Below are 10,268 nucleotides of genomic sequence, written 5' to 3'. Positions count from 1 at the left end.
GAGTTGGCTGAACGGCTCTTCGTCAAACTTTCAGAGGCTCATCAGTGAGTGTCTGGGACTGTTTTAGGCAAAAATAATAATAATAATAATAACTAGAACTACCACTTTAAAACTGCTGGCAGTGATGACCGGTTTACTCGCACCCACTTTTGATACAACCCCACTTTTGATACAACCCCACTTTCATTGGACTTGCTTTGACACAACCACCTTGGATACAACCCCGACACACACACACACACAAACACACACACACACACACACACACACACACATCCCCCCTACCCCCACCCACACCCCTCCCCCCAAACGCACACCCCTCCAAACACACACACACCAACCCCCCCCCCCCCCCACCTACACACACACATCCCTCCACCCCCACACACACACACATCCCCCCTACACACACACACCCCACCCCCAACACACACACACACACACACACACACATTCCCCATACCCCCCCCCCCACATACACACACACACACACACACACACACACACACACACACACACACACACACACACACACACGCACACGTCCTCCCGCCCCCACCCCCAACACACACACACATATCCCCCCCACACACATGCACACATCCCCCTCACCCCCAACACACACAAACACATGAACACATCCCCCCAACCCCCCCAACCCTAACACACATGCACACACACAAACACCCGCACACCCCTCCCCCCACACGTATCCAGACAAGCGCGCATCCCCCTCCCCCCAACCCCAAGACACATCCCCCGACACACACCCCCACGCCCCCCCCCCCCCCCACAAACACACATCCCCAAACACACACACATTACCCCTACCCCCCACCCACATACACAAACACATGCACACGTCCTCCCACCCCCACCCCCCCCAACACACACACACACACACACACACACACACACACACACACACACACACACACACACACACACACACACACACACACACACACACACACACACACACACACACACACACACACACACACACACATCCCCCCACCCCTAACACACACACACATCCCCCCCACCCCAACACACACACATATCCCCCACCCCTAACACACACACAAACACATGCACACATCCCCCCCACCCCCCCCCAACCCTAACACACATGCACACACACAAACACCCCCACACCCCTCCCCCTACACGAACACCCCCTCCACACATACACCCCTCCACACACACACACACATATCCACCCGCCCCCCTCACACCCACACACACACACACACAGTCACACAACACACACACAAACACACGCACACATCTCCCCACCCCACTCCCAACACACACACACACACACACACACACACACATCCATCCCCCCCTCCTCCACATGCACACCCCAACCCCTCCACACACACACACATATCCACCCACCCCAACCCCTCCACACACACACACATATCCACCCCCCCCCACACACACACACATCCCCCCCCCCCACACACACACACACACACACACACACACACACACACACACACACACACATCCCCCCCCCACACACACACACACACACACACACACACACACACACACACACACACACACACACACACACACACACACACACACACACACACACACACACACACACACACACACACACACACACACACACACACACACACACACATCCAACCCCCCTCCTCCACACGCACACCCCCCCCCCCACATATCCCCCCCCCCACCTACATCCACACACACACACACAACACACACACAAACACCCCCCACATGCACACCGCTCCACACAAACACACACACATCCCCCCCACCCCATCCATTAAAAAAAATATTTTCGTTTAATTAACGATATCTGCCACCCGTGGAAGAACGTCATGCCGGGGCATGACGTCGTCCGTGGCCCGTGCCGCATGTCAGCGTAAGAACGAAGTATCCCGTCGATCGAACTTGGTCAAATATTTTAATGATTGTCACCAAATTTGTTGTGGTATTTTGTTAACTCATCCGAGGCAATACGACAATCGAAATCCGATTTGAAATCGGAGCCAAATTGACGCCGCAAGGTGTGCCTGCACGTATGGATATTTTACCTGAGGAAGAATCACTGGAAATGCTCGCCATTTAAAATGTTGGATTTTGCATAACTTCGTCATTTTTAATCGGATCTCCACCAAATAAAGGTCACCATTGCTTGCAAATACCCCTCTGTCTCCTTAAAATTGAAGACAGGATGAACTTCAGAGCGAGAAATAAGCCGAGGCGGCGGAGAGTTTTACAAGTTATTATCCAATGTGAATGACAATATCGTGTAGTTTTATGAAAATTCATCAGAATTTGCCCAGATTTGTTGCATTTGAATGTTAACACCCTCTAGCGACTGCCAAATCCGAAGACAATTTAATTTCGAGCTACCCTTAGCTCGTGAGGTGGTTATGTCACATGGCCTGGTCAAAAAAAAGTGTTGTGGTTCTTCTTCTTCAGGCTATAACAACTTCTAGTTTCCAGACCGTACATCCAATCATCTTGAAATTTTGCACACTTGTTACTCTTCATGACTTCTACTATAGTATGAAGTTTCACGTCGATCAATAAAGCGATTCAAGAGATATCCATTAAAAAAAATATATTTTCGTTTAATTAACGATATCTGCCAAACCACGTGACCGATCGCAAATTTTAAAATGACGTTTTAGTAGACTGACATGCTGAACAGATCTGTGAAGTTTCTCCTCGATTGGATCAAAAATGAGGGAGGAGCTAGGTTTTGAAGGTTCATGCTTAAAAACGTCATAACTCTGAAACCATGTGACGCATGACGTCATGCTCGCTGACTTTTTTGTTCATCATGGGTATGCGATTCTGCCTGCAAAGTTTGGCCTCGATCTGTTCAGCCGTTGCAGAGAAAAAGGGGTTTTCGTGTTTTCACGGAAAACAATATGGCGACCGAACCACGTGACCTGTGACGTCATAATTACCATTAAAATATTCTACAGACAGAGTCCCTCCTATGGTGAAAATTTGATCTCAATCGGTCCAATTATTGCAGAGAAAATGTTTTTTAAAGGAAATTAAAACTTAAAATGGCAATAGCACTGGGAGACATGGCCTGGTAGGACAAAATGGTGCGTTTCTTCTTCTTTCAACAATAAAGACATAGCTTCGAGACCGTACATCCAATCATCTTGAAATTTTGCACCCTTGTTCCGCCTGATTAGAGCTACATTGCATTAACAATTCAAGTCGATCCATGCAGTGGTTCAAGAGTTACAAGCTTTTTAAAATTTAACTTCCATTATTTATTGCGGCCAAACCATGTGACATATCAAAATGTCTCAAGTAACGTTGAAACATACCCCCATGAGGAACATTTGTGTAAAGATTCCACTCGATATCTCCACAAATTATGGAGGTGATTCCATTTCTAGTTTGAGCTGTAAAACGTCATAACTCTGAAACCATGTGTCGGATGACGTCGTGCTCGCTGACTTTTTTGTTCGTCATGGGTATGCGAATATGCATGCCAAGTTTGGGCTCGATCCGTTCAGCCGTTGCGGAGAAAAAGGGTTTATTGTGTTTTTTCACGGAAAACAAGATGGCGGCCGAACCATGTGACGTATCACTTCGAAAATTTTTGCATTCTGAGTTTTTTTTAACTAAGCATCTGGGAAAAAAATCCCATTTTCGGGGGAGAAAATTTTTTGTTTGACGAATTCTAACCTCTTAACGTTAGCATTTTTAATATACTCGATACACATGTCTTTTGTTCCCGTTGAAGAGTTCTTTAAAATGAGCCATTCCTCAAATTTTTCCATTGAGGCGTTTCGGAGATACAGAGGGGAAAAGTTGAATTTGTTTTACAAGATGGCGCCCATACCACGTGATCTATGATGTCATAATTAGCATTTAAAAATTCTCGGAGCCGAGACGATCATTTGATGAAAATTTCCTGTCAATCCGACCAGCGGTTGCTGAGAACATTAATTATGAAGTTTTCAGAGGTGCAAAATAGGGCGGAAGAATAATAAGAAAAACTCTAGCAGTAATAATAGGTTACTCTCCATTTCATGGAGAGTAAACCTAATAATAAAAAAATATATAAAAAACCCCTTCACAAATATACAGCAAATTTTGTGTGTGCACCACAAGCTTGCTTATGACTTTGTGAATTAAATATCGAATAAGTCTGGATGCATTTAATTTGATAGAATGGTTCGCATGTAGAAAGGAGATTGAATCAATTCCTTAGTAAAATCTGGATGAGTTTGGGAGAATAAAAGATCGAGAGATATAAACATTTTCCATCATTAAGCTACTTGTAGAAAATTTATATTTCAGAAAAAAATCATAGTAAAAAATTAATTAAGCTGAGAAATAAAACGCATCGAGACCACCACGTTGCCATTTGGTCAAGTAGTCGCAAGAGCATTGTCAACGTCTGTATAACGTTATCTGTTGGCTACAATATTGCATCTTCCATAGTCAACGTCTGCATAACGTTATCTGTTGGTCGTAAGTGTGACGTCTATTTTCCAACATTGGCCCTCATTGCAATGTAAGGAATAATCTATTTGGTGTTGATTAAAGGGCTGTCGCATGTTAAGACGAGAAACAAGCATCAACATCACATATGGTTGGCCATATCACTAAATGATGAATAATCACTTAAAAAGTGGTTGTGCTTGAATCTATCTCTAGATCATTACCAAAATCGAATCGGGTAATCTTTGTTGAGCATGAAATCTATTCACCAAGTTTCGTCAAAATCTGTAAACAACCTTTTGAGATATCCTGCTAGCTATCGTTTTTGGCCCTGTCTCCAAATGATAAAAAAAAATCATTTAAAAAATTATAGTAGCCAGATGCGGGTCTTCACCAAAATATAATCATTTCATACGCTACACCTTTGTTAAATTATGTCCGAATCCGTCGATAACGTTTGAGATATTTGAGATTTTTTTTTTTTTTTTTTAAACAATCCTCTTGAGGTGGTAGTTCAGTCACTTCCTTGAAACTCCGAAACTGCTATCCACCTACAAGGTCTTCATCTACAGCATGATGGAGTACTGCTCTCCCCTCTGGGCTGGCTCCCCTGCCTCACATCTTACTCAGCTAAGTAATTAAGCTGAGTCTATGGACCTATCACTTCGCCATCACAGACAGGTCGGTGGTCTCTGTCTTCTACCACTTCTATTCTGGTCTTGCACTCCCTGCTCTTTATGTGCTTTAGCCTCTCGGTATCCCCACACGCTCCCTCGGTATCCCCACACGCTCCCTCTGAAACCCACTCTCTCTCTGAAAACCACTCTCTCTCTCTCTCTCTCTCTGAAACCCTCTCTCTCTCTCTGAAACCCACTCTCTCTCTCTCTCTCTGAAACCCACTCTCTCTCTCTCTCTCTGAAACCCACTCTCTCTCTCTCTCTCTCTCTGAAACCCACTCTCTCTCTCTCTCTCTCTCTGAAACCCACTCTCTCTCTCTCTCTCTGAAACCCACTCTCTCTCTCTCTGAAACCCACTCTCTCTCTCTCTCTCTCTCTCTGACACCCACTCTCTCTCTCTCTGAAACCCACTCTCTCTCTCTCTGAAACCCACTCTCTCTCTCTCTGAAACCCACTCTCTCTCTCTCTGAAACCCACTCTCTCTCTCTCTGAAACCCACTCTCTCTCTCTGAAACCCACTCTCTCTCTCTCTGAAACCCACTCTCTCTCTCTCTCTGAAACCCACTCTCTCTCTCTCTCTGAAACCCACTCTCTCTCTCTCTCTCTGAAACCCACTCTCTCTCTCTGAAACCCACTCTCTCTCTCTCTCTCTCTGAAACCCACTCTCTCTCTCTCTCTGAAACCCACTCTCTCTCTCTCTCTGAAACCCACTCTCTCTCTCTCTCTCTGAAACCCACTCTCTCTCTCTCTCTCTGAAACCCACTCTCTCTCTCTCTCTCTGAAACCCACTCTCTCTCTCTCTCTCTGAAACCCACTCTCTCTCTCTCTCTCTGAAACCCACTCTCTCTCTCTCTCTCTGAAACCCACTCTCTCTCTCTCTCTCTGAAACCCTCTCTCTCTCTCTGAAACCCACTCTCTCTCTCTCTGAAACCCACTCTCTCTCTCTCTGAAACCCACTCTCTCTCTCTCTGAAACCCACTCTCTCTCTCTCTGAAACCCACTCTCTCTCTCTCTGAAACCCACTCTCTCTCTCTCTGAAACCCACTCTCTCTCTCTCTGAAACCCACTCTCTCTCTCTCTGAAACCCACTCTCTCTCTCTCTGAAACCCACTCTCTCTCTCTCTGAAACCCACTCTCTCTCTCTCTCTGAAACCCACTCTCTCTCTCTCTCTGAAACCCACTCTCTCTCTCTGAAACCCACTCTCTCTCTCTGAAACCCACTCTCTCTCTCTGAAACCCACTCTCTCTCTCTGAAACCCACTCTCTCTCTCTGAAACCCACTCTCTCTCTCTGAAACCCACTCTCTCTCTCTGAAACCCACTCTCTCTCTCTGAAACCCACTCTCTCTCTCTGAAACCCACTCTCTCTCTCTGAAACCCACTCTCTCTCTCTGAAACCCACTCTCTCTCTCTGAAACCCACTCTCTCTCTCTGAAACCCACTCTCTCTCTCTGAAACCCACTCTCTCTCTCTGAAACCCACTCTCTCTCTCTGAAACCCACTCTCTCTCTCTGAAACCCACTCTCTCTCTCTGAAACCCACTCTCTCTCTCTGAAACCCACTCTCTCTCTCTGAAACCCACTCTCTCTCTCTGAAACCCACTCTCTCTCTCTGAAACCCACTCTCTCTCTCTGAAACCCACTCTCTCTCTCTGAAACCCACTCTCTCTCTCTGAAACCCACTCTCTCTCTCTGAAACCCACTCTCTTTCTCTGAAACCCACTCTCTCTCTCTGAAACCCACTCTCTCTCTCTGAAACCCACTCTCTCTCTCTGAAACCCACTCTCTCTCTCTCTCTCTCTGAAACCCACTCTCTCTCTCTCTCTCTCTGAAACCCACTCTCTCTCTCTCTCTCTGAAACCCACTCTCTCTCTCTCTCTCTGAAACCCACTCTCTCTCTCTCTCTCTCTCTCTGAAACCCACTCTCTCTCTCTCTCTCTGAAACCCACTCTCTCTCTCTCTCTCTGAAACCCACTCTCTCTCTCTCTCTCTGAAACCCACTCTCTCTCTCTCTCTCTGAAACCCACTCTCTCTCTCTCTCTCTGAAACCCACTCTCTCTCTCTCTCTCTGAAACCCACTCTCTCTCTCTCTGAAACCCACTCTCTCTCTCTCTGAAACCCTCTCTCTCTCTCTGGAACCCACTCTCTCTCTCTCTGAAACCCACTCTCTCTCTCTCTCTGAAACCCACTCTCTCTCTCTCTCTCTGGAACCCACTCTCTCTCTCTCTCTGAAACCCACTCTCTCTCTCTCTCTGAAACCCACTCTCTCTCTCTCTGAAACCCACTCTCTCTCTCTCTCTCTCTCTGAAACCCACTCTCTCTCTCTCTCTCTCTCTCTCTGAAACCCACTCTCTCTCTCTGAAACCCACTCTCTCTCTCTCTCTCTGAAACCCACTCTCTCTCACTCTTAAACCCACTCTCTCTCTCTCTCTGAAACCCACTCTCTCTCTGAAATCCACTCTCTCTCTCTCTCTCTCTCTGAAACCCACTCTCTCTCTCTCTGAAACCCACTCTCTCTCTCTCTCTCTGAAACCCACTCTCTCTCTCTCTCTCTGAAACCCACTCTCTCTCTCTCTCTGAAACCCACTCTCTCTCTCTCTCTCTGAAACCCACTCTCTCTCTCTCTCTCTGAAACCCACTCTCTCTCTCTGAAACCCACTCTCTCTCTCTCTCTCTCTCTGAAACCCACTCTCTCTCTCTCTCTCTGAAACCCACTCTCTCTCTCTCTGAAACCCACTCTCTCTCTCTCTGAAACCCACTCTCTCTCTCTCTGAAACCCACTCTCTCTCTGAAACCCACTCTCTCTCTCTGAAACTCACTCTCTCTCTCTCTGAAACCCACTCTCTCTCTCTCTGAAACCCACTCTCTCTCTCTGAAACCCACTCTCTCTCTCTCTGAAACCCACTCTCTCTCTCTCTCTATCTGAAACCCTCTCTCTCTCTCTGAAACCCGCTCTCTCTCTCTGAAACCCACTCTCTCTCTCTCTCTCTCTGAAACCCACTCTCTCTCTCTCTCTGAAACCCACTCTCTCTCTCTCTCTCTGAAACCCACTCTCTCTCTCTGAAACCCACTCTCTCTCTCTCTCTCTGAAACCCACTCTCTCTCTCTGAAACCCACTCTCTCTCTCTGAAACCCACTCTCTCTCTCTGAAACCCACTCTCTCTCTGTCTATAGAATACCTGCAGACGAGATACCAAGCTCAACGTCTATCCGAGGGACGGCACACACATTGTTGAATCACCTGCCTGTGAAACACCGGGATGACGGTTTATTGCTGGGTCGGGATTCGAACCCAGGCTAGACAGCTTAGCGGCGTGTGTGTGTGTATGTGCGTGTGTGTGTACCTCCATCCAGGTGTAGGCCATCCTTTCATCCCTTACCGGCTAGATATACACCTCGATATCTAATCAAAGTACAGTATTCACAAGTATTGCGCGTGTTGATTAACAGGAAGAGAAAAAGATGAAAGATCGAATCAGCATCAAGGCCGCGATGTGCATGGTACATTTCCTCGTGTCCATGAAACGCGAGATAGACAGATTTACAATGGACGGCACACTCCATGCACACGACAATCTCGGCCTGGATGAATTTCTGAAACATCTAAAGATTAATTAATGAATGATTCACCTTCACGAGAATTTACCGCCAAAATGTGAACCGAGCAGCGCTCAATCTCACCTCAGTCACCACAGCACTCCGCAGAACAGCACTCGAGTCTCGAGCCCGAGGTCGTTCAGACAGATGGACTCACACACCACCTTCCTGGATGTTCGGTTAGAAAATGTCTTTGACAAATGCAGACACGGACGAAACGTGCAAACAAAGGATCTTCTTCAAAATAACTACCTTTCTCCTTCCTTCCGACTTTTTCCTACTACAAGAGTAAAAAGGATCGTTTTAAACTCAAACACAAGAAAAGAAAGAATATATATTGCACACTATCCGAGAGGCGGATATTGCCTTAAACGATTCGCAGCTAAATGTAACATCCTGTCACGACCATTACCGTCATGGCTTATAAGCATGGAACTAAAAGAAAGGCTGCACTTGCAGATTGTTCTTGCTCTTTCAATTTCGTCGTCGGTCATGGGGAGCAGTTCTCGTGCGAATATTTCTGGATCCGCCTAATCAGGCTTTCACGAGCTGGTTGACTTCACGACTGAGTTGTACGGTACGTAAAGCGTATATTGTCACGTCTGAAGCTCCCGTTAAAACAGGAACCACAATGCCAAGTTAGACTCGGTGAAATGATATTTTATTGATCGTCAAAACAGGAACGATCTTTTATTTTACTGCGTTGAATTAATTGATTTGAACTTTACTGCTCAAGGAACGAGAATTGGGCCGAAATAATAGCGGCACATGGACACGGAAACAGATAGGTGAAGCACGTTTTGTTACCTTTTAAATAAGAGTGGGCTATACGGGGGTCAAAAATACTTTTATTGTTATTCTTCTTAGGTGACAGTTTTTTTGTAATTATATTCCATTTGACCTATCTCAACATGAAATGACAACATTTTCGGCCTGGGGTCCAAGAAAAAAGTATCCATTCCATTCTGTTGGAATTCTGTTGAACAAAACCTGAAATAAAAATAGTGTAGCGGTTACCTTATGTGATTACCTTATTTGGGCATAATACACGTGCACGGGCCTGTTGGACTTGTGGTTGTGCGGACGTGACGCACGCGCGGTTGCCGGAGCCACGCCCTCCGAAAAGGGCTTTTGGCTTTATATAAGCGTGCCGACTTCCGTTCGAGTTTAGTGTGCTGGATCTTGCTGTTACAATAAACCATCTTCGAACCCTACGAATGGCCTCGTTCTCTCGCCTTCCGCGACTCCTAAAATAGACAATATAACTTATGTCTTAATAAAAATATGATTACTCAACATCGAAAACATCAAAAATATGTCTTAACTCAAAAATACAGCTTTAGCGGTTGCCGAAGACGATAACAAGAGGCCATTTCGTTGGGTACAAAAGGTACTTTATTGTACATAAATCTCCAGCAACTGCTCACGAACGGAAGTCGTAACGGCTTATATAAAACAAGCACCCTCTTCGGAGGGCGTGGCTCCAACAGCCGCGCGTGCGTCACGATGACACAACCAAACGC

General features: G+C 46.3%; 1 protein-coding gene across 1 annotated transcript in view; it reads right to left on the bottom strand.

Annotated features, from left to right (window-relative positions):
• Positions 1-9,136, bottom strand: part of LOC137434156 (double-stranded RNA-specific adenosine deaminase) — an 85,640-nt gene extending 76,504 nt beyond the window's left edge. Inside the window, exon 1 of the mRNA XM_068126876.2 lies at positions 8,830-9,136. The gene's annotated coding sequence lies outside the window, so the exon portion shown is untranslated. The remainder of the gene's footprint in view (positions 1-8,829) is intronic.
• Positions 9,137-10,268: the final 1,132 nt, after the last annotated feature.

This window comes from Myxine glutinosa, chromosome 10 (genome assembly GCF_964187855.1).
Source record: "Myxine glutinosa chromosome 10, kmMyxGlut1.1, whole genome shotgun sequence".
Taxonomy (NCBI): Eukaryota; Metazoa; Chordata; class Myxini; order Myxiniformes; family Myxinidae; genus Myxine; species Myxine glutinosa.
The sequence above is the reverse complement of the archived record's forward strand: the minus strand, read 5'-3'. Positions and strand labels throughout refer to the sequence as shown.